This window comes from Peromyscus eremicus, chromosome 4 (assembly GCF_949786415.1).
Source record: "Peromyscus eremicus chromosome 4, PerEre_H2_v1, whole genome shotgun sequence".
Taxonomy (NCBI): Eukaryota; Metazoa; Chordata; class Mammalia; order Rodentia; family Cricetidae; genus Peromyscus; species Peromyscus eremicus.
In genome coordinates this window covers 194489-220169 of record NC_081419.1, presented here as the reverse complement: position 1 = coordinate 220169, position 25681 = coordinate 194489, and the positions used below count along the sequence as shown (strand labels likewise).

At 40.2% G+C, this 25681-nt stretch overlaps 1 pseudogene; it reads right to left on the bottom strand.

Annotated features, from left to right (window-relative positions):
* Window positions 1-447: 447 nt before the first annotated feature.
* On the bottom strand, window positions 448-25378 carry LOC131908823 (sperm motility kinase X-like; annotated as a pseudogene).
* Between the last annotated feature and the right edge of the window lie 303 nt (window positions 25379-25681).

Below are 25681 nucleotides of genomic sequence, written 5' to 3'. Positions count from 1 at the left end.
ACAAACCTGTCACCCCAGTACCCAGGATTCTGAACGGGAGTATCAGGAGTTGTAGGTCAACCTAGGTTACACAGTAAGACCCTGACTAAGAAAAAGAAAGGAGAGAGTGATACTGAGACTTGTGGTCAACTTGAGTCCACCTGAAGGACATTATGCCAAGAAAAATTACCCTTAAAAGAGAGAAATACTTCATATGTGGAGCCAAAACCAAAATTCTCCATTAGTGATAATAGCGGGATGGAGAGATGTTTCCAGGATGTAGACGAGGCAGTATGTAGGAGGAAGAGGGCAGAGATCTAATGCACAGAATGAAGACCAAAGTACATCATGGAGAATGAGGGTTGCTCTCACCACAGGGAGAAAGGGTGCATTCAGAAGACAGACATGCTGACCAATTCAGTATCAGAATGTTTATATAGATATAAATCAGGACACCAGAGCATGCGGTTCAAATATACAAAGGAATTTATTATAGCAAGAAAACAGTCTCTTTATTCAGATATTTGTGTCGTATATCTTTTTGTCTGGTGCCTGTCTTTCTTGGTAACACTTCTGCAGAGCAATCTTATGCCCAGCTCTCTGAGCATATCCTCCATGGCTGATCTTCACCTGGATACACAAGGCATAAAGTCATCAGTCCCTCAGCTCTCACTATCTAGGACCTTTCCTTAGAGACTGTCTTCATGGTTCAGTTCTCTAGGTATTGGTTGATGTCACTCTCTAAAAGGAGCCCCACTCTAAAAAGCTCTCAAATTACTGTCAGTGTTCTCTATGTCTGTCTCTTGCAGCCGGCAGTACTTCTGATGGAGAAGTGGTGTCCCTGCCTAGGTGACCAAGAAAACAGTAACAACAGCTGACTCCATAGAGTAGATGGAGGGGACTTGAGCAGCACCTCACCCTCAGGTGGCTCCTGCCAGTACAGAGAGGCATCACCCTCAGTAAGGTAAGTCTCTGAGCTGCCTCAGCCACTGTTCTCCCTAAACCAGGGGTTAGTACAAGGGCCTGGGTGCTACCTGGATCAGTAGACATTTTCCCTTGTTCCTCTTTAGTCCATCTGCTTGAGAGTCTCTGGCCCAACTTCTCTGTCAATCAGAAGAAGCCTCTTTTATCAAGGAGACCTGAAAACAAGACATTTTGGTAAGATTACAAAATGTTTAGTTGTCCATCACCCTGTAACCAATCACCTCTTCCCCATGGCCTGAGCAGAGAAGTATCACCTGTGTGTCCCTCTTCCATCCAGTGTGTTAGGGCTTGAGTGGCATCTCCTGCTCTAAGCACCATCCAGTTGAAAATGTCCCTTGCTGAGTGTAGTCCCAGGAGTCTCTTTGGTAGCCCCAGCATAGGGTCATACAGGCAGCAAAGGACTTTCCCAGCCTGCTGCCTGGGGACACAAAGCCTCAGCAACGGTAATGTCCCTACAGGATGTCAGAAAGAAAACGGCTGGGATCTTTGTGTGAGATACTATTGAAAATAGTATCTTGGGGTGTAGTAGAGTGTGGTCTTGGGGTGTACTAAAGTGTGGTCTTGGGGTGTACTAGAGTGTGGGCCTAAGGAGGGGTGTGAATCTGACCCCTTAAATCTCTTTAGGTGTCTCTGAGTTATCTTAGGAGGTGGAAATATGGCAGGAGACCATGAGCCACCCAGAGGAACACCCGCACTGTCAGGCCGGGGGTTGCCATTGTTTTTCCATCAACAGATTCTATCCACGATCACGCTTGGAACCAGCTCCATCTCTGAATCCAACTGTCAAACACTCCAGACTTCACCTTGCTTCCACTCAAAGCACAGCTGGTGGGCCTTACCTTGCACATGACCGGATGCCCTGGGGCAAAATGTGCACCATGGCATGTGTTGGCTTCATATGACTCCTGCGAAGCAGTAGAGCAGGGTGGTAAGTGATTGCGTTGGGGGTAGAGACAGGAACAAGCTGAGTTAGAGGGATTTGAGGCATTTCCAGGAGGGAAATCACATGAAATATGAAATTATCTTGCTTGAATAGGAGTCCTCTCCAGTTCAAGCAAACTTCACTAGTGTCAACTGTGCATGAGGTACATTGGGAGAAGTATGTGTGTGAGTGTGTGTGTGTGTGTGTGTGTGTGTGTGTGTGTGTGTGTGTGTCCCTGTCTGTTCAGATACAGAGTACAGAAGAGTGCATCTATATGACTCAGGTTGCAAAGCAACAAGCAGTTCACCAGTAAGTGCTAGGGTGAGTTGTGAAGGTGTCTGGATCTGGTGGGGACGGGAAGCAAGCTGTCTAGTAGTTCAGGATGGTGCTGAGAGCTGCACCTTAACTAATGGACTCACCTGTTCTCACACACTCTACCTTCCCAAATGAGCACAAGATGGACACTCCCTGCAAACTCGTCCCTCTGTGTCTGGCTCCAACCTGGTCAGCAATATTCATCGTGAACACATACAAACTGGGCAGGCCCTCTGGGGTCCTCCTCTGCTTCCGGTGCCGATGTCTCTTCTAATGGCTCACAGGTACACCTGGAGACAGGTAGCTGGAATGACGATCACACTGTGCATGGAAGGTCCTCTGAGGCCTGTTTTCCTAATGATCACAGCACTCCGTGGATCCTTGTTTAAAGGACTTCTGGTCCCACAGAGTGCTTCACTTTACTGGCACAATTGTGGCACCACCAGCCATCATGAACCTACCTACAAGGGAGAGTCAGGAGGATCATGAGTCTGTCAGACCCGCCTCCCAGAATCCTTTCTCAGTCCTCAGGGTCCAGGTGATGTGAGAAGGGTGTGCCATGCCCCCTCCTCCCAAGTCATCATCTGCAGACACAGGAACACTTTGCACCTAGTTTCAGCCTGTGATATGAACACAGCTTCCCATGGCACACAGCCATCTGAACTTCCTACCTGGCTCTCTCCAGCGCCCGTGTGCATCCTCAGCATGCTGCTCTTCATTCTCTGGTTTCAGCTTAGGGGGAGCACAGTGCCTCCAACAGCACTTGAAACAGACACAAGAAAGGGCCCTCTTAGGAGAACATGCAGGTCTTCTGCTTGGCTGTGCTGGCCCTGTGCAGTCTGATTCCTCCTGAGTGCCTGCCCCATTGCTCTTTACCCACCCTTCTCCTCACCCTTGCCCAGCCTCAGGCTACTATCCTCTGCTGTCTATCTACATCTAGGTCAAGTTTCTCAGGAAGGATACTGTGGGATTTGCTTTCTGGTGTGATAATATAGTATCACCTATTCCTATAATCTTTTTATTTAAAAGCATAGCATTTAGTCCAGGAAACAGCGTACTGAGTAAAGGTACTTGACCTTAAGCCTGGGGACCTTAATTCATTCCCTAGGACCCACATGGTGTAAAGACAGAACTGACTCCTGCAAGTTAACTTCCACATACATATAGTAAATAAATATTTTTTCTTTAAAGAAAAGATCATTAAAAAAAAAAAAAAAAAAAAAAAAAAAGAGGCCTAGATACAAAAGTGCATTGGAGCCTCTCCACCTACCTGTTACCTTGGCTCCCTCCATGGTCCTCTAAGGTCACAGGCAGGATTTTGTTGCAGCCTAGGCGCTCCCTCTTTTCTGTTGGTATGCAGCAGCATAAACTTCTCAGGCCTTTTATAATCCTGCTCTGTAGGCTCTTCCAAATCCGCTTTCTAAAGGGGGCTCTGGGTGCAGTCTGTCTCCGGCCACTGAGGTGTCCCTGGGATGTTTCTGGGGAGGATGGGCTGAGGTCTTTTTCTTGTACAATCGGACCCTCATCCTGGGCCTCCTTGCTGGAGAATGGAGTTGATCTATCTTGTGAGGTCATGTTGTTCTTTGAAACAGCTGTAGCAACACTGAGGGGCTGTCCTCTGAGGTCCTCCTGAGGTGCAGTTTGTAGGAGAGATGAGCTGCTCCTTTCACCTCTCCGACCAGCAGTAGACATGCTGTGGGGCTGTCCTCTGAGGTCCTCCTGAGGTGCAGTTTGTAGGAGAGATGACCTGGTCCTTTCACCTCTCCGACTAGCTGTAGCCACTCTGTGGGGCTGTCCTCTGAGGTCCTCCTGAGGTGCGGTTTGTGAGAGAGATGAGCTAGTCCTTTCACCTCTCCGACCAGCAGTAGACATGCTGTGGGGCTGTCCTCTGAGGTCCTCTTGAGGTGAGGTTTGTGGGAGAGATGAGCCAATAATTTCACCTGGTATGTTGACGTCTTGGCACTGAACTTCCTCCATTGGGGTGTGATGAGATAAAACATCCTGTGAAGACGCCTTGCTCTTTGATTTGTTAGGGCCAGCTTTGGACACATTCCAGGATAACTTGCTGGAATAAGTTTCCAGTGCTGAAGAGACTGTGGTACATATTTCATCGGAGGTGTTAATAGTGCTCTCTGAATCCCCCCGGGCGCTGTTCATGAAATTAGCCTCATGTACACGCTGGGGGCAGATTCTGTGAACTGGGGCTGTTTTCTTGTCAGGGCAGTTCACGGTGGGAGGCATACTGTACCTCGTTTTCCCCTTTTTGTCATTCTCGGGACTCTCAGGTAGAGTGGGCAAAATGGAAGAAGTGGGAAGGATAGGGACACTAGATCCCCTCTTTATAGTCACTTTAGGTATTGTGGGAAGGCCTGTAAGGTTCAAGGTTCCAGCAGACTGCTTGGACTGAAGATGTTTTATAATGTCATCTTCCCAGGGTGACTGCTGCCTAAGAATCAAGTAGGTGGCCATCACTTGATCAAACTTCTTCTCCCGTAAAGCTTCCATTATCTCTCCTTGCTTATAACCCATGACGCCCATGATGACCATCACAGTGGGGTCTGGGTAGCCCTTCATTGCCATGCTTCAGCCATTGAAAGTCCACAACGTCACCTATTCTTGGGTCTTTCTCCAGGAATTACGGTTAACAACTTAGCAATAACATCCCAAAGCCTCTGGCGACAGCTTGAAATTAACGGGGTACTTTCCTGCCAAGATTTTGTCCTTTAGTATTCCAAAGGTAGTTCCCTTGAAAGGGAGGCACCCTGTAGACATAAAGTAGAGTACAACTCCCAATACTCCAGATGTCAATTGCTCGGCCATCGTAGCCTCCACCTTCAAAGAGTTCTGGGGCGCAATAAGGAAGGGTCCCACAGAAATATGCTAGCTTCTGCCCCATGGGAAGCTTGGTGCCCAGCCCAAAATCACTGAGTTTTATATTTCCTTTGCCGTCCACTAAAATATTTTCAGGCTTCTAGATCCCTGTGAGCAATCCCTTTCCTGTGACAATACTGAAGGGCACACACCAACTGTTTAAATACCTTACGGGACTCGTCCTCAGGTAGGTAGCCAAACTCCACAATCCTGGCCATCAGCTCTCCGCCTATGCCATGTTCCATAACCAGGTAAGTGTTTTTTGTGGGTGTCGATTATGTGAAGAAGTTTAATGATATTGGGATGGTCTAGAGATTTCATTATTTCAATTTCTGATTTGATGAAGATGTTCTTTGAGCTTTTTGGAGAACTTTTACTGCTATCCTTTGTCCTGGGTGAGTAGATGGCTAGCCAATTTACTTCTCCAAATGCTCCCCGACCAAGGGTCTTTAGGATTTGATAGTGTTCTGTTAAGCCTCTTCGTCAAAGGAGTTGTACTGTAGGGTGTTGCCTTGAGCCATTTCCCACTTCCTCATCTTTGTTGATATAAATGCTCGAACCAAGACCAACTAGTGATGCAAGATAAAAATTAATTAAATGCAGGTCTAGGAGAAACATTTATAGCTATAAATTCCCGCGGTTAAAAAAAAAGATGGTTGTCCAAAATAACCTAATGATGCATGTCATGGTCATAGGACAACAAGAACAAGCCAAACCCAAGAGAAATAGAAGAAATGCTCAAGTCCAGAGCAGAAAATGATAAAATGGAAACTAAAATAATACAAAGACCAATGTAACAAAGACTTGATTATTTTAAGAATAAATGTAACTGATGTAATCTTAGCCAAAATAACGAATAGGAAAATTTAAGATACAAGTTAATAATATAGAGACAAAATAAGAAACTAATAGAAAACTTTAAGATACAAGTTAATAATATGGGAGACAAAATAACATGGTATTACCAGAGATACAACTGAAATCCAGACATCTAGACAATCACTAGGGAATGTTTTTAAAATGTTCCAGTGAATTGGAAAAATCTAGAATAAACTTCTAGACACACATTAGCTACCAAAACTCAACTGAGAAGATAAAAAACACCTAAATTGAAAGACTGTCAGAGTCAGAGGCAGTGGATGACAATACAAACTGTTTTCTGGACAAAGCAGGGCAGTTGCCCATCTGACTTTACAGCATTGTGACCTGCTTAAGCTCACTCCAGACAAAAATCTCTGCATGAAGAGGGGAGGTGGGACAAGAAGTCACACCCCTGACGAACTATTGACAACTGATAGATTCCAGGAGAGGGAGAACACATTTAAGGGTGTGGCCCCTGGTAGGTGGGACCGACCACTCTCCAGTGGAAGGCCATATATCCAAGAGTATAAGGACAACAGAAACTGTACTTGATGGTGAAAAACAAAAACAAAAAGACACAAATATGGGTGGTAGGAAAGGGAGTATGGAAGATCTGGGAGGAATTGGAGGAAGGGATAAACATGACCAAAATATATTGTATGAAATTCTCAAAGAACTAATTTAAAACAGAAAAAAAGCAACAAAATCGAAATAAGTAATTTAAAATAATCTCTTGACAAAAACAAACAAACACAAACAAACAAAAAAACTCCAGGATCAGACAAACTCATTGGTGATTTCTTATCAGAACCTCTGAAGATCAGAGTGCAGAGCTAAGCCACTAGTTAGCCATAGAGGCCAGGTGTTGATGGCTCCACACCTTTAATCCCAGTACTAGAAAGGTGGAGACAAGAAGGGAAAATGGCTGGGCAGAGAGAGGTGGGAGGAGACAGGAGCTCATTGCATTTCAGTCTGAGGATTCCTGGAGACAGAATGTTGCACACTTTTAGTCTGAGGATGGCTAGAGTTAAGAAGTCTCTCTAGTTACTGGCTTCTTTGTCTTAATGATCTTCAGGAAAGCTTTGTTAGAGCATAAACAAAATATCACCAAGATACCAATGCTTCTCAGATGATTCTATGAAATGAAAAGGGAAGGATGCTTCCAGACTCATCCTAGGAGCCCTGTATTACTTAGGTACCCAAAACCAGGTGGATACAGTAACAAGAGAAAGGTATAATTAACATCCTTGGTGAACACAGATGGCAACAGTCCTTAGAGTACTTAATACTTCACACAAACTTCAACAGCACTTATAAGGATCATAACTTCATGATGAAGATGGGTTCACCCCGGTCATGTAAGGGGCTGCAAATATGCCAACTGATTAGCAATGCTGTGCAGAAACAGAAGGGCAAGAATCATATACTCAGCCGAAAAGAGTGAAATTGTCATTTTTCAGGGGAAAAAACGCATGGACCTGGAAATCATGGTGTTGTGTATAACAGGCCAGTCCCACAATGACATTTTGTTTTCAAGTCTTGGATCTCAGTTTGGGGAGGGGACCTGATAGTAAAAGGGGATATTAGGGATGGTGAAGGGTAAAGAGGAGGGGGGGTAAGTATGTAAAGTAGGTGAATATATCAAACATTATGTGCATATACAGAAATGTTTATAGTGAATATTTTTTACTTTTTATGCTAAATAATTACTAACAAAATCTTTATAAAGTAAAAAGAGACAAAAGAAAATGAGTAGTTAGAAAAAAAAATGGAAGATAGTTAACAAAGAAAATTTAAAATATGTAAAAAACTAACTTCTAAAACCAGAACATAAAATACAAGAAATTAAAGGAAAAATGAAACCAATACCCCCAAAGCACAACCAGCAAAGTGAGAGAAAAACTCACTCTGTCAAGTACAAGAAGTCACCAGCATCCGAGTCCAAAACTTCACCGATATCCAGGTCCAAAACTTTTACCAACATCCAAGTCCCACAGATCACCACCTAACAGCTCTCTGTACTAGAAGGACAAAACCCAGCCCTAGGCAGTGTGTTATATGCACAGGTGTCAGTCATTCCTCACAGTGGCTCCTTGTGAGGTCAGAGCAAAGCCCATGGACCAATGAGGGATGGGCACACTCCTGTCAAAGGCCTGTGTTAGCTACTCTGCAGTCACTGCTACCAAGTGCCCCACAGAAAGTAACATAAGGAAGTGTTTGTTTGGGCTCACATTCTGTGAGAACATGGAAAGCATGGTGGCAAGAGTAGTTGGTGTTAGCATGTGGCTGCTTACACTGTACTGGTGGTCACTCCACCTCCAATTACCAGGCTAACAAACTGCTTCCTGGAGCTAGACCCCACCTGCTAAAGCTAGACCACAACTTCCCAAGACAGCATTACCTGCTGGAGAGCATGAGTTCAAACACAGAAGTGTCTACATGGGACATTTCACAAGCAAACCCTAGGAAGGACTGGCTCCACTTTAACAGTAGTAACAACAGAAATGGTAACAGTGAAAACATGGGCCCCTGAAGCTCTATGTTTTATTGGGTAGATATGTTAAGATTATGATATTTGGAATGCATGAGGTGTATTTTGGGATATATGAGGGCTGCTTTCTTGTTCTAACATGGAAGTTTGTTATATGTTCTCACATGATCCTGGGAAGGACTGTATTCTCTTTCAGGCCCTGTTCTATAGGTGACACATTCTGTCATGATGGTGAACCTCCTGGGTTGGTACTTCCAAAGGCCCCAACTCTCAATATTATCATTGCTTTAGAAATGAAAATCCAACATGGATTTGGAGGGACAACAGTGTTCTAACATGATAACCCACAAACTAGAGCTGGTCATCAGTAGAACGTGACCTGCCTGAGGTGAGTCATTACATTTTCTCCTGACTGACATCCGGCAGGATCTCAAAGCCAAACTAGAAATTCCTTATGTAAGGTCTGAGGGACATGCCCTGTTATTAAAGTTTGTCATGTTGAGATGAGAGCCAGAGGAGTAGGGTAAAATATTTGCCTGGCCAGATTGATATGAAAGTTTTAATGAATAATAGGCACTTTAGGCAGACACACAGCAGGTGAATTCTGAGAGAGTCCCTTGCATTACAGTGAATGGGGTCCATTTTTACAGCAATTAAGAAATTTTATCTGGCTGGGCGGTGGTGGCGCACGCCTTTAATCGCAGCACTCGGGAGGCAGAGGCAGGCGGATCTCTGTGAGTTCGAGGCCAGCCTGGGCTACCGAGTGAGTCCCAGGAAAGGCGCAAAGCTACACAGAGAAACCCTGTCTTGAAAAACCAAAAAAAAAAAAAAAAAAAAGAAAGAAATTTTATCTGACCTTATCTCTTGGGCCATTTGTGTGGCCTCTTATTTGAATAGTTAAGAGGACAGACCACTATGTTTTATAACATCATTGTCTTCCTTTTCTGAAACTGACCATTTGGGGTGAGGCAGCGGGGGCTGTTGAGTTAGGTTCTAACTGCCTATTAAAGCATCACAAACAGTATCAGATCCTGCCATTTATGTCAATGTGGGTAATATGAGAAAGTAAAATGCTGAGCAAAAGATGCCACAAAAGGGGAAATATTGCATAGAGGGACCTAAAGCAAGGCTGCCCACTCTCTCCATAACTATTCAATATAGTACTTGAAGTTCTAGCTAAAGCAATAAGATAACAAAAGGAGATTAAGGGGATACAAATTGGGAAGGAAGAAGTCAAACTTTCACTATTTGCAGATGATATGATAGTCTATATAAGTGACCCCAAATATTCTACCACGGAACTCCTACAGCTGATACACACTTTCAGTAATGTGGTAGGATACAAGATTAACTAAAAAAAAAAAAAGTACCCCTCCAACATACAAATGATAAATAGGCTGAGAAAGAAATTAGAGAAACATCATCCTTTTCAATAGCCACAAATAATATAAAATACCTTGGGGTAACTCTAACCAAACAAGTGAAAGACCTGCATGACAAGAACTTAAAATCTCTGAAGAAAGAAATTGAATAAGATATCAGAAAATGGAAAGATCTCCCATATTCATGGACAGATGGGATCAACATATTAAAAATGGCAATCCTACTGAAAGCAATCTACAGATTCAGTGCAATCCCAATCAAAATCCCGATGCAGTTCTTCATAGACCTGGAAAGAACAATACTCAACATCATATGGAAAAACAAAAAACCCAGGGTAGCCAAAACAATCTTTTACAATGAAGAAACTTCCAGAGGCATCACCATCCCTGACTTCAAGCTCTACTGTAGAGCTATAATAATAAAAACAGCTTGGTATTGGCATAAAAACAGACACATTGATCAATGGAATCAAATTGAAGACACTAATGTTAAACCACACACCTATGAACACCTAATTTTTGACAAAGAAGTCAAATTTATCCAATGGAAAAAAGAAAGCATCTTCAACACATGGTACTGGCATAACTGGATATCTACATGTAGAAGAATGCAAATAGATCCATATCACCATGAACAAAACTCAAGTCCAAATGGATCAAAGACCTCAACATAAATCCAGTTACACTGAATATCATAGAAGAGAAAGTGGGAAATAGCCTTGAATGCATTGACACAGGAGACCACTTCTTAAATATGACACCAGTAGCACAGACACTGAGAGGAACAATTAATAAACAGGACCTCTTGACACTGAGAAACTTCTGTAAGGCAAAGGACATTGTCAATAAGATAAAAAGGCAGCTTACAGAATGGTAAAAGATCTTTATCAACCCCACATCAGATAGAGGGCTGATCTCTAAAATATGTATAGAACTCAAGAAACTAGACCGCAACATATCAAATAATACAATTAAAAAATGGGCTACAGAGCTAAACAGAGAATTCTCAACAGACAAATCTCAAATGGCTGAAAGACATTTAAGGAAATATTCAACATCCTTAACAATCAGAGAAACACAAATCAAAATGACTCTGAGATACCATCTTATGCCTGTCAGAATGGCTAAGCTAAAAAATACAGAAGACAGCTTATGTTGGAGACGATGTGGAGAAAGGAGAACACTCCTCCACTGCTGGTGGGAATACAATCTTGTACAGCTACTCTGGAAATCAGTGTGGCAGTATCTCAGAAAAGTGGGAATCCACCTTCCTCAAGACCTAGCAATACCACTTCTGGGCATATACCCAAAAGTTTCCCAACCATGCCAAGAGGACATTTACTCAACTATGTTCATAGCAGCATTATTCATAACAGCCAGAACCTGGAAACAACCTAGATGTGCTTCCACAGAAGAATGGATAAAAAAATGTAGTACATTTGCACAATGGAGTATTATGCAGCAGTAAAAATAAATGTCATTATGAAATTTGTAGGCAAGTGGATGGAACTAGAAAAAAATCATCCTGAACGAGGTAACCCTGACCCAGAAAGATAAACATGGTATGTACTCACTCATAAGTGAATGTTAGAAGCAAAGCAATTGATAACCAGCCTACAATCCACAACCCCAGAGAGGCTAGGTAAAGAGGAGGACACTAAGAGAGACAGATATAGATTGCCTCAGGAAGGAAAAAGGGTTAAGATCTCGTGGGCAAACTGAGAATAGGGGAATAGAGGGGAGGGTATAGGAGGGGATGGGAGGTGGGAACATGGAGCCAAGACAGGGAGAGAGAGCAATTAAAGAGATACCTTGACAGAGAGTACCATTAAGGGGATGGGGAGAAATTTGCAGCTAGGGAAAACCCTGGGAAGTCATAGATTGTCCCCATTTAAGACTCATAGCAATGGTGGAGAGGGTTCTTTAACTAAGCTTTCCCTCCACTCAGATTGGTATCTACCCTAATTGTCGTTATAGGACCTACATCCAGTAACTGATGGAAGCAGAAGCAGAGACCCATAGCCAAGCACTTGGCCAAGATCCTGGAGTTTAGTTGAAGAGAGGGAGGAAGTATTATAAGATTATAAGAGCGGGGGGGGGGGGGGCAGTCAGAATCATGATGGGAAAAACCACAGAAATTGCTGACCCAAGCTAATGGAAGCTCATAGCCTCTAGATTGACAGTTGGGGAACCTGCCTGGGATGGAAGTAGGCCCTCCGAATGTGGCTGAAAATTGTGTGGCTTGATGTGGATGTGTTTGTTGGTCCCCTGGCAATGGGACCATGACTTATCCCAAGTACACAAACTTGGATTTTAGACCCCATTCCCTTGATATAATGCCTTACTTGGCCTTGATGCAGAAGGGAGGGTCTAGGTCTAGCCCCAACATGGTATAACAGCCTGTGTTGACTACCTACGGGAGGCCTTACTCTCTATGAGGAAAGGATGGGAGTAGATAGGGGGAGCGAGAAAAGAAGAGGGAGGGGGAACAGGTTGGTATGTAAAAGGAAAGAAAATCTTTTTTTTAAATAAAAAATTATAAAAATAAAAAAAAATCTCCAAACAACCCAGGATGTTGCCAAGACTACAGGTTGCTCTCCACAAACTTATGGCAAGGCCACATTGGTGAAGATATCACCTACACAACTCAGTGACCATGGAGGAGTCAACATACATAGAACCTCAACCCCTATGTGCAGGAGTCTTTGGTACAGAAAGATACTCTCCACAATAATAAGAAGAAATGAAACAATTAACACAACCACAAAACCTTTGACTTACTAATGTCCTACCTGCAAGATATGCTAGGGCAATGGTGGGGCACAGCTTGTCAAGTAACCAACCAATATCTGATTTGACTTAAGGCCTCCTCTACTAGAAGGAAACTGTACCCAACACTGCTTACATGACTGAGAACCTTAGACAAGATTGCCCAAGGACCTAGAGTAAAACCAAATACCTCTTCTCTAAATAATAAAAACGTAGCAATACAGTGATTCCTAATGACATTCTGCTATACTTACATATCAGTGCCTTGCTCAGTCATCATTAGAGAAGCTTCCTTCTGTAGCTGATGAGAACAAATACAGAGACCCACAACCAAGCATTATGTAGAGAAAGGAGATCCTGAAACTCTCATCCCTAAAAGGGAAGCCTCCATCAGATCCCTCTCCTCAGATCTCAGGGAACTCCTCTGAAGAAGAGCCAGAAAGAGTGTAAAATGCATTGGGTACAGAGGGCACCAAGAAAACAAAATAATTAAAGCAAATATGAACTCATGGAGACAGAGACAGCAACCAGGGTGCCCGCATAGATCTGTACCAGATGGGGTCCCATAATTGAAAGGAGAAATGGACACAAGCTTCCATCCCTAACCCAGAAGGTGTCTGCAGTTGATAACATCTTTCAAATGAAAATTTAGTTTTCTCCAAGGGAATTTCACTAGAAAAGCAAAGTACTCTTAAGAGTAGGCTGCTTCCCCAGAAGTAGGTGGCCAATAAAAAACAAAATCAGTGGTATCTTTGGAAGTTCCTTGTGTCATTATGTCATGTCATGGATTTTCTTTTTCTTTTTTAATTATCTTATTATTCTTTAATTTTGATTTATTTGTATATTTTTTCTTTTCTCTTTGTATGCTACAGGTCTTTTGTGTATATATTATGGCCTCTTGCTTATTGTTTTTATGGGGTTCCTGAATATGCCATAGATTGGGTCTCTGATTCTTATATATTTCCTTAAGCAATTTTCTTTCTGTTTGTTTAATCATAATCTGATGTGTTACATTTTATCTTATTTTATCTTTGTTCAGGGTTCTAAACATGGACATATTTTCATTCTTCTAAATGTAGCCATCCAATTCGCCCAACCATTTGTTGAAGATGCTGTCATTTTCCAACGTGTGACTCTGGCTTCTTTATAAAAAATCAGGTGTTCATAGGTGTGTGGATTTACGTCTAGGTCATCAATTCAATTCCATTGATCAATATGACTGTCTTTTTTTTCACCATACCATACTTTTTTTTTAATTACTCTAGATTTATAGTACAACTTGAAATCAAGGGTTGTGATTCCTCCAAAAGTCCTTTTACTATTTAGGATTTCACAGCTATCCTGGGTTGTTGGTGTTTTCACATGAAGTTGAAATTTATCCTTTGAAAATCTGTAAAAAATTCTATTGGAATTTTGATGGATATTTCACTGAACTTGTAGTTTGCATTTGTTTTGATAAGATGGCTAGTTTACCAATCCATGAGCACGGAAGATCTTTCCATCTTCTGATATCTTCCTCAATTTCTTTCTTCAAAGACTTTAAGTTCTTATCATCAAAGTCTTTCACTTAGCCGGGCGGTGGTGGCGCATGCCTTTAATCCCAGCACTTGGGAGGCAGAGGCCGGCAGATCTCTGTGAGTTCGAGGCCAGCCTGGGCTACCAAGTGAGTTCCAGGAAAGGCGCAAAGCTACACAGAGAAACCCTGTCTCGAAAAACCAAAATAAATAACTAAATAACTAAATAACTAAATAAATAACTAAATAAATAAATAAATAAATAAAAGTCTTTTACTTGCTTGACTAGAGTTAGTAACCCTAACCAAGATGTTTCACATTATTTGAGGCTATTGTGAAAACTGTTGTTTCCTTGATTTCTTTCTTAATCCGTTTGTCATTTGTACATAGGAGGGTTACTGATTTTTGTGAGTTAATTTTGTGTCCAGCTACTTGGAAATTGTTTATCAGCTGTTAGAGTTCTGTGGTGGAATTCTTGGGGTCACTTATGTATATTATCATATCACCTGCAAATAAAGAAACTTTGAATTCTTCCCTTCCAAATTGTATCCTCTTGATCTCCTTCAGTTGTTTCATTGTTCTATCTAAGACTTTAAGTACTATACTGAATAGCTATGAAGAGGGTGGACAGCCTTGTCTTTTTCCTGATTGTAGTGGAATGGCTTTGAGTTTCTCTCCATTTAATTTAATGCTGGCTATAGACTTGCTATAAACTACCTTTAATATGTTTACAATGTGTCTTGCATCCTTAGTCTCTCTAAGACTTTTTTTTCATGAAGGTGTGTTGGATTTCGTCAAAGGACTTTTCTGCATCTAATGAGATGATCTTCTGTTCTTTTGTCTTTCAGTTTGTTTATGGGTTGGAGATATATATCAATTTACATAGAACTATTCCTGCATCTCTGGGAGGAAGCCTAGTAAATCATAGTGGATGATTCCTTCCTTCCTTCCTTCCTTCCTTCCTTCCTTCCTTCCTTCCTTCCTTTCTTCCTTCTTTCCTTCCTTCCTTCCTTCCTTCCTTCCTTCCTTTCATTCCCTCTCTTTCTTTCTTTCTTTTTTTTCTTTCTTTCCTTTTTTTTATATATTCTTGGATTTGGAGCCTAGGAGTAGATTTCTCCTTATCTTACTGCAAGTAGATTCTGAAATGTCCATATTTGCACAGAAAAAAGGGCAGGAAATGACTTAGTGGTTTCTTGTTCTTCTGACATTGCACAAGCTGGCTGTTCTTTATGTAGATTTAACAATTCTGTTTAAATGTAGTTTCTTCCTAGACTTCAATGCATATTTTAGGAGATTCATGCCTCTGATTGCTTAGTGATGTTTTTCTTTCACTTGTGTGCTTGTTTACATCTCTTTCTGTCTTCGATGGACCTATAACTCTAGCATGTCTCTAATGAGGTCTATCAAAATGGATCTCTTATAATGGAATCAAACATAAGCCCATAACATTTCACCCTGGTATGTGAATTAACTCTGCAGCATAAAAAAATCACCTTTGCATCTTTTCACACTTACTGTTTCAGAGTTTTTTCACTTTCAAAATAAAGTCATCTTTTTGCACATATATATCTTATTGTGCAATGTCTAGTCCTACACATTTTATGTGAATCAAATGTCAGAGCACTAGAGACTTAAGCCCATAAATTAAGTATTTAGTCTCAGAAATTTTTCATAGAATTCTTTTCCCAGAGCTGCTGATATATATATATATATATATATATATATATATATATATATATATATATATATATATATATATAATTTCTCTCTCTTCTCTAAAGGAAGGTGAAATCCATGGAATTCTTCTCTCCCCTACTCAGTCTCTGACTTGTTTATTCTCTTCCAGTATAAGTCACAGAGAAGGTTTAATGGGTTTTATGGTTGTTTTTCTTAAGTTTGTCTTATAGCATGGTCTGATAGTTACTTGTCTTACACTGCAAGAATATACCTAGTAAACACAAACCAAGGAAGGAAGAGTTTATTTGGGCTCAAATTTCAGGATTAGAATCCATTATGATGAATAAGTCACTATCACCCTACTACTTCAGTTTTATGGTTTCATTTTTGTTTGTTTTCTTTTAAGAATATGTTGAGTCCAATTTGTGATGCTGATGTATTCCTGGGTCTGGGACCACACACTGTGCTGCCCATGTATTTCTGGGTCTGGGACCATACACTGTACTGCCCATGTATTATTCTTGGGTGTGGGACCATACTCTGTGCTTCCCATGTATTCCTGGGTCTGGGACCATACACTAGAGCACAATTGACCTAACAAGAGCCATACTATACAGAAAACCGATTTTTTTCTTCTTTAACCATCAAGTGTCCATACTTCCTCAGTTAGGAATGGGGCTCATGAAACCCTTTCCCATCATGATAGAATGTTGATTGGCTTAACCTTGGCTAGATCTTGCTCAGGCAAACCATGGCTACTGTGAGTTTATGAGAACAACAGTGATATCACATCCAGAAGACAATGCTTTGTGTTAGTCCTCCCCAAACTCTGGCACTTCCAGTCATCTAGCCTCTTTTTCAATATTGGTGCCTTATCCTTGGGGGATGTGGCAGTGATAAAGGTTTCTCATGAATGGCTGAAGATTCCACTGACACTTAACCTCTGCACTTTGACCAGTTGTGAGTTCCTTTGTTAATAATCATCCTCTGCATAAAGAAACTTCTTTGAGATCTGACAGCTTTAATATCATGTGAGTATTGAAATATGAATTCTGAAGGTAGTTTGATACTACCTGCATTTAACAAGGTGATAGTAGTAATCCACCCATTGGCTTGTGAGTTTCCCCACCATGACTTGTTGGTCAGATTTACAGTACAATGAATATATTTGTTCCTGTGTAGAAGGCCTTAAATCCAATCAAAGAGCGGTTGGTGATCCCATAACATTCATGACATTATTGCACTCAAGAGTTCACGTTAGTAACTTGTCATTATTATTATTTTGATAAGATGGTTGGTGATTGTTTCCCCTAGGCAGCCTACATCATATCTTCAAGTACTATGAAAGTTAGCCACAAAGAAGGAAGCTTTCTATTTAGTACAACTTTGTTTCTCCATGTCCTGTGAACAATGTGCGTTGTCTTCAGTAACAAGGTCATGCAATAGAGTTCTGGTGGGCAAGCAAGCACAATAAGAATAGCATGTATTGATTCAGGAGCTCGCTACAACACCAGTGACCAGCAAGTGGGGAGGGGAAGATAGCCCACATCTGGCACTGGGTTTTTCATTTGTCAACATATGGCTCTTAACGATGAGCATAATGCCTTGATGTAACTTCAAAGAAACTTTTTATATGAATATAAATGTATATAATATATATATATATACTTTGTTAGATGAATATGTACATATTCATAGTTATTATTCTATGAATATTTTTTAAATGACTGTATATGTGTGTGTATGTGTCTTTTTCAAACATGATTAATTTTAGTCATCCCATACCTTGTCTACTACTCTGATTGCAATCACTGACTCATCACACCAGCCCAGGTGTTTTATGTTTTTCTCTTCCATTTCATTAAAATTAAAAGCGGTTCTTCATTTGGTTTATCTCTATGCTTGTTCCATAGTTACTGGCTTTGTGCAGTGTTAGAAACCTGCCTCCCTTATACAGAGATGCTTGATCTCTACTGCTGAGATGCACTGCAGAGATTTCCACCTAAGGACCAGCATCTCCTAGATGTTGTTTAACTTGAATCTTGAATTCCTGATTCTGAAACAGTGGTTGCTGTTGTAACTGGGAAGATTTCCTGCTCTATTCTCTGATGTATAATTCCACTTGGATTTCTGGATTGTAGAAAACTCTACATTAGCCAAAATTCACCTTGTAGTTAAAATAATGAAGTCTGGAAAGACTAGGGCTTGTTCAGAGCCAAACTAGAACACAAATCCTGATGTCCAGGATGATATTTTTCTCTTTCCACTGATTTGACCTCTTCCTAAATGTTTATAATATTTCTACTAGTGCCTACCTTCTTGAATAATCTAGTTTTTATTTCATAGCTCTGTTATCAAACCACAACCCAATGCCACATATTTAAACTTTGTATTCTTTCTTATGCAGTACAATTTGTTATAGCTCCTTCAGAATCATCATAAGAATATATTTCTTATTAGTGACTCCACATGCAGAATTCCTGCCCTGTCTCCCTGCCTAATCACTCTGATTCTTAGCACGTTGTTTGGATGATTTGCCTCTCTACAAGTCGTTCTAGACTAGCTCTTGAGCCACTTGACTTCTTGATCCACTTGACTTGATCCACTTGCCTCCAGGACACTTGTCATTTCTTGAATTTTCAGTAGAAAAATCAAGAAATTTTGGAAAGTGCTAGACAGTGCAAATGAATTATGTACAAAGACAACAGTTGCCAAATAAAATAGAGAATGCCAAATGGAATTTGCATTTCAGACAAAATACTTACAGCAAAATTACTCATTGCTTATTTGAAATTCAAATTTGCTTGGACATCCTTTGTTTTTGTTTGCTAATTGTGGCTGTCTTGTACAGAGAGCACAAAGATTATTTATTAAGATTTTCTTTACCTTATTGTCATCTTTTGGTTAATGTTCCTCCATTCTTTCCTATATTTCATTATTTTCAATCTTGAGATATTCTATTAAATTTGATTCTCTTAAGTTTTCTACACACCATTGGTGTGATCCCTATTTCACAAACACACAAAGCATTACTACTGAATTCTTAGTAAATTTCCATTGACAATATGGTTATCTCATTAGTTAACTTGTTGCCCTTTGCTTCACTCTTGTATTTCTTAGGGTTATAACATACATAAAACATATATAAAACATATATATAACATATATAAAAAGGTTAAACAAAGAGAACTTTAATAGGAACATGTTTCTACAGACCTGTGCACAGGACCAAGAGCCTCAGGAGTCAGCAGTCACGACAGCTCTCGGCATTCTGACCTCCAGCTTTTTGGGGTTCCCGAAGAACAAAAGTGATGCTGCAAGAGTCCACTGCTCCTATGGTGGCCCCACTGCTAGAACAGGGAAGAATAATCCCTGTCCCTCACCAGATCACAGAACAATGGAAAGACAAACTTCATCAGGTTATGTAAAGGCAAGGAAGGCTGGATGAAGAAACACTCAAGATTTGTAGACAACATGCAGAATGAATACAAAGACTACATATATCCAAATACTAGAGACATTTTTAAAAGTTAAAAACATCCACAAAATGTGATGTTAAAAAAACATCGTGTCTTAACGTCAAACTTCTACTTCCAGATGTGAAATGATTAGTGGGATTATGAGTCAGTTTCAGTATACAAATATCCAGAACAGAAAAAAAAATATTTAGTTAGCATATATTTAAATTTTGCTCCTTGGTTGAAGCAGTTGGGTCTGCGGTGTGCCGATTCAAAGGTCCTGGTCCTGGACTGAAAGACACTGTGGAAGGAAACTGTTCACTACAGGCTAGTCCAAAAGCAGAAAATGAAGGAGACAATCTAGAGTCCCCAAAGACATACCCATAATGACATATTCCTACAGCTAAACCCTGCCTCCTTTGGTCTTTGGAACTTCTCAGGATACCACTATCAATTAGAATGAGTAATATTTGGGGCTCAGGGATACACCTTGTCCACAGTACAAGCAAGACTCTGCTTCTTGTCTAGGTTCAGAAAACTGAGGAATACTCTACCTTTCTAGAATTATTTTAATGGTTATTTATTTAGAATTACTTAATGATCTAAATTAAATATAGAAATGATAAGCATCTGATGTCGATGCTGGAAGTGTAATACCATGACTTCATATATTTTCCAGTCTGAATTCTGAAAGTTAATGGGTAGTTATGCAATCTAATCAAACCACCACCCAAGTACATACAGATATATAAATGTTTAGGTAAGCATAGATGAGAATATTATTCCACAATTAAATACTTAGAGGCAACATAAATATAATACTAGATTATTAACACAAGCAAAGAATATAATTACTACCAAATATGCTGCTAAGAGTCTTCATTAAAAATCAAGACTGCTTATGATACATAATTTATTGAAAACAGTTATGAAGTAGCTTATAAATTGGGGTCTTTTTTTTTTTTTTTTAGAAAAATACATGTTAGCAGGGCAGTGGTGGTGCATGTCTTTAATCCCAGCCCTTGTGAGGCAGAGGCAGGCGAATCTCTGTGAGTTTGAGGCCAGCCTAGTGTACAAATCGAATTCCAGGACAGCTAATACTTGCACAGAGAAACCTTGCCTTGAAAAAGCAAAAAAGAAAAAGAAAAGAAAAATATGTGTTGATGTAACCTAACCCTAGAATAACCACAAGAAGGAGAATATTGATAGCTAATATTTCTGAGGGATGAAGTAACAGGTAGTTTTCACTTTATTCTTTGTATAATGCTTTTAACAATCCAGGTGATATCAGAATATTCATGTATAAATTTCCCCTTAGATGTATGAGTGAACAATTGTGACAGAACAACTGTTTCCACCACCTCAGCGGAGGAGTAAAGCATCCCATCTCCTAACACAGCTGGCATGTTTCTTTGATACCAAACCATTGCCCCACCGCACCCATGGAACCCACTGCTCAGAGTTCTGTCCTTAGATTTTGTCTTTTTCTGGGAGACATATAAATATAATCACAGAGTCTGTAAATTTTCTTTAAAGTTCCTCAATTACTTGCAAAGCAGTTGTAATATTTTGCAACCCATAAGATATATAAACGATAAAGCATTTCTTATGAAAAAGCTTTAGCACCTCCAATTGATAGTATAGATAATATACATACAAAACATTAATACTACAATATCTATATGCTGAAGTGTAATAATAGATGACTCAGTTATTGAAGACATCAGGGCACTTTTACAACTTAGTAATGATTACAGTTCTACTGACTTAATTCCAGCTAATCAATCAATTTCTATGGAAAAGATACTTAAAAGCATACCTTATGGAAGATGATAAATCTGGCAAGGAGTGTTTCCACTCAGGATTTCATAATTTCAGGACTCCTCAACTGGAATTTCTATTTCTAAGTTGTTTCCTTTGACAACAGCAAGCACAGCCAATGCTTGGAGACGCTCTCATTTGGGCAGTTCTTTCCAATACCCCTAAGTTTTTCTTATACAAGTTTTGATTGTACCCCTGCCATCTACTGTGGGTCCACTTTTGATTCAAAATTCTCCGTCTGAAACAGTAGGTGAGACAGTTGTGTAGCTTGACCTGCTTAAGGTGCCCCTGGCAGTGGGATCGGGATCTGTTCCTGGTGCATGAGCAGCCTTTTTGGAGCCCAGTGCCTATAGTGGGACACCTTACACAACTTTGTGGAGGGAAAGGGCCTTGGACCTGCTTCAGCTGAATGTACCAGTCTCTGCTGACTCCCCATGGAAGGACTTGCCTTGGAGGAGGTGGGAATGGGTTGAGGGGAGAGGAGGAAAGAGAAGGGAATCTGTGGTTGGTATGTAAAAGAAACAGAAACTTTCTTAATAAAAAAAAAGAAACAAAAAAACAAAACAACAGCAACAAAAAAGAGTAGTTCTCAACCTGTGGGTCATGGCACCTTTGGGGGTTTCATATCAGATATCCTGGATATCAGATATTTGCATTAATATTCAAAACAGTAATGAAATTACAGTTAAGAAGTAGCAACAGAAATAGTTTTACAGCTGGGCTCACCACAACATGAGGAACTGTATTAAAGGGTCATTGCACTAGGAAGGTTGAGAACCACTGTGTTAAAAGTTAATTTTGTATACTAGGCTGCTATATGGATGTAACTTGCAGTTAGTTACTCTACTTGCCAAGATGTGTACCACTTTCAAAGGGGGAAAGAAAGAAGTAATTGCACAAAAATATTCTGCTCCATGCCTGGGACTGAACTAGGTCCTCTGAATGTGGGTGACAGTTATGTGGCTAGATCTGTTTGGGAAGCCACTGGGCGGTCACACGTTGGAAGGTCACATTTGCCTTGCTTCTGCCTCTGAGGAGATTATCAATCCTAATTATTTGAGGCTATGGAGCAAAAATGAATTTTAGGAACAAATAAAACCACCGCATGTAACCGAAAGTTGCCCTCAAATCACCAGCTAAGCTCCTGTTGTATAAATTACTTTTACTGAGCTCAGTATTCATTTTATTAGCACTGCTCCCCTTCTGTTGGATAAAATCTATGTTGCTAACCTATTAAATAACATCGCTTATAGATGTAGATTTTTTTATGCCTTTTAAAATGCTAATGTATGGCTTGTTAAATGTTAAAGTGGTAAATAGTTTCTAGGAGCTCGTATGTACTAAATTTCCTTTTGTAACGCTCAGCATTTACGGCAAGAATTCATAAGATATTTGTCAAGTTTGAACCTTCATAAGTGTGGTGCTCTCAATATATTATTTTACAAAAGAAATTAAGGTAATTAGATGATAATGTCAGTGTCACATTAAACTGCCACAGTTACAGAACAGCAAGTATCCTCTTGCTAAGAGCTCATGAAGCATACTCATAAAATATAAGAACTAAGAGTTTTAGCTATTGCTACAAACTGAAAATAACTTTCTGGGTCATTCCAACTGTTCTACGCTCATCTCCACCAGACTGTTTACAACTCTTCTTACATAAAGTATTTATTGTAGATAAGTGCAATGTTTTTTTCCTGTGCCAGCCTTGCTCTTACACTGCTGATGTGATTCATGTCACAACAGTGTAATCACAGAGCGAATGAAATTAGACCTGAGAATATTTTATAATACTCTATCTCATCGTTACCTTTGAAATCTCATTTTTAGATTTAATTTTAGAGTCTTAAAATGTACAGATAGACCCCACCACTTGTTCATACTGCTGAGAGATGTAGCCCAACTACATATTTTTAAAAAATGACCCAGATATTCCTGATATATCTCTCTCATATTTTGACCCCTTGAACCCTTAATAATTTATGAATCAGAATACCAACACTCTGAATTTGAAATGACTTATTCACATAGAAGAAAGAGGAAACAGTAAAGATGAAGTAAAAATGTGTTGGACTCCGATTTGCCTGACAGGTAAGGGGTAGGTAGACCTACCTGGTCACTCCTGATAGAGGCATCAGCACATAGACAGGCAAGACCGCTCTGACCTGCCCTCCCACTGCCTTCACCGCTGGCCTTACACAATGGAAATTACTGACTCCCAGTTATAGGGGCCAGAAGATCTGGCATGAGCACTGTTGTTTTCTTCTGGCAACTGGAGGAGAGAATCTGCCACCTACCCTAAACAGCTGGTGGTGGTTTACTAGCATTCTTTGGTGTTCTTAGACATGAGGACCTGATTTCTAGCTTCCTGTCCACCTGTTGATTTTCCCTGTGCCTGTCTGCTTCTGTGTTTATGTTTCCCCTTGTTAGGAGCACGAGTCATAGTTTGTGTTGTATACTGTAGGGCCAGCCCTAACAACTCACTGCAGACTCCTTTTCCAGTGATCATCATGTATGATTCTGGGGTTGAGGTTTTAATGTATTTTTGCAGGGGGTACAATTCAGTCCACACTTATTTGCATGCTGCCTAACCCAGATTCTGTTTGCTAAACAGGATCTCATTTTATACTCTATTATTGTTACATATCTTCAGAATTCTGCCTTGTCTCTCCACCCTAACATTTCCCCCAAAGAAGGATTGGTTGGAACCTTGGAGCTCAACTCTAATTGATAGTATTATTGCTGGGTTTGTTACTATATACATCATTGGGACTCTATCACTATAATTTTTCTTATATTACTTTAAGGTTCATGGCAAATTGTGGAATGCATGCAGGTTAAAATCTAACTATTATACTTAAGCTAATTAAGGTATGTATTGTTCCAGTTACCAGTCAGTCCTCAGTATTTCCAAAACAGCTAACATCTAATGGCACTTTTTTTGCTATAATCTTTATATTGTACGTTAAACCTGGAGTTATTCTGTACACCTGATACTTTGTGTCCCCTGACCTACACCTCTCTCCATTCTTTCTCTATGTAAAGATATTGGTGTCTATCTATGTATACTTGGATTTCTGCAGATTTTCTATCCCAGAAGATAATAGATTTTTTTCTTTTTTGGTTAGCATAATGTCTAGGCTCATTTATGTGTGGCATATGGCAGAAGCTTGTTCTTTTAGGATTGAATAATATTCTGGTATACCATATTTGTATTCTCGTCTCTCAACAGAGAATATTTGAGAACCTTGGCTACTATAACTGATCATTCAGAGGACATGAGGCTGTACAAAGCTTTACATGGCAGTGATTCCATTTCTTTAAGGTTTCTGACCAGAAGAGGGATTACTAAATCACAATTCTGATCTCATATTAATTCCTTTAGAAACTTTATACTGTTTTCTGGAATAGCTATATCAACCCACATTTCTGCCAATATCCTTACCAACATCTGTTATCTTTTAAAATTATCACTTAAGAAAAACAGTAACGTTAGCATAAAGGAAAAGTCTAATTACCAGGGTAATGAGCAGTCCAGCATGAAACAGCCTTTCAAGCATTATTTATATGAAATCTAATCAGATTGTCCTAGCTTTATTAATATGGTTGTTTTCTGATCAACTTTCTCAATCACGTTTTTCAGAATGCTTTTTTTCTTTAAAAAATAATTCATTTGGCTTATGCTTCTTCTGTAAATTAGAGCCTGTGAGTTTTTGCTGCATGGTAAACTTGCTTTATAAATATTTCACTTCTTCCTAGGTATTATTCCTTCCTTTTTAAATCTCGTGGTAAGATATTCCACTCTTCTGGAAACATCTTTCTTCTCAGAATTGCTTTTCCTGATACCAGGGGACCGAGGCAGGAAAATAACAACGTCAAACTCATTCTGAGCAAAATAGAGAAACTTGGTCTCAAAAATCTTTGTTCCATTTATTTGTATTTCACTAAAATGCTAAGAACTTGATAAAGAAATCACAGAAGACTGACCTGTAGTGGGTAGCCATTCCAGCTTTGATCTGGAAGTTTCAACCCCCATTGAGACTTCGGCAACCGTCACGCCTACAAACCGGAACCAAGTGAGGAGATATTGGTGTAATTATTATGGCCACTCCACGTAGCTAAAAGGAGATTTATTTAGTGGCGTAACTTACAAGTTAAGGGATCGGTAGGTCGCGGGGTCTGGGGAAGGTGTATCGCAGTCCAGCGGTGTTCTCTGGAGCTCTGCTTGGCCCACCTTCTCCGTCCAAGGTCCCGGAACCAAGTGAGAGCACCGCCCATCCAGATCTCAGGTCTCCAGGCGCCTCCCTTGGCCCCGCCTTGTAGGCGTGACGGTTGCCGAAGTCTCCATGGGGGTTGGAACTTCAGATCAAAGCTGGAATGGCTACCCACTACAGGTCAGTCTTGACCCATACTTTTCACTTAGTTTTTCTCTTCAAATTGAAATTATGAGTTTCATTATGAAATAATCATGTATTCATAGCATGTAATTTGGTCTTATTCACACATACTCTTTACCCTGTCTTGGACCCCATCCTTTATCTAAATAGCCCCCACTCTTCTCTCAAGTCTTAATATTAAATTTTAGGTCTAGCCGGGCGGTGGTGGCGCACGCCTTTAATCCCAGCACTCGGGAGGCA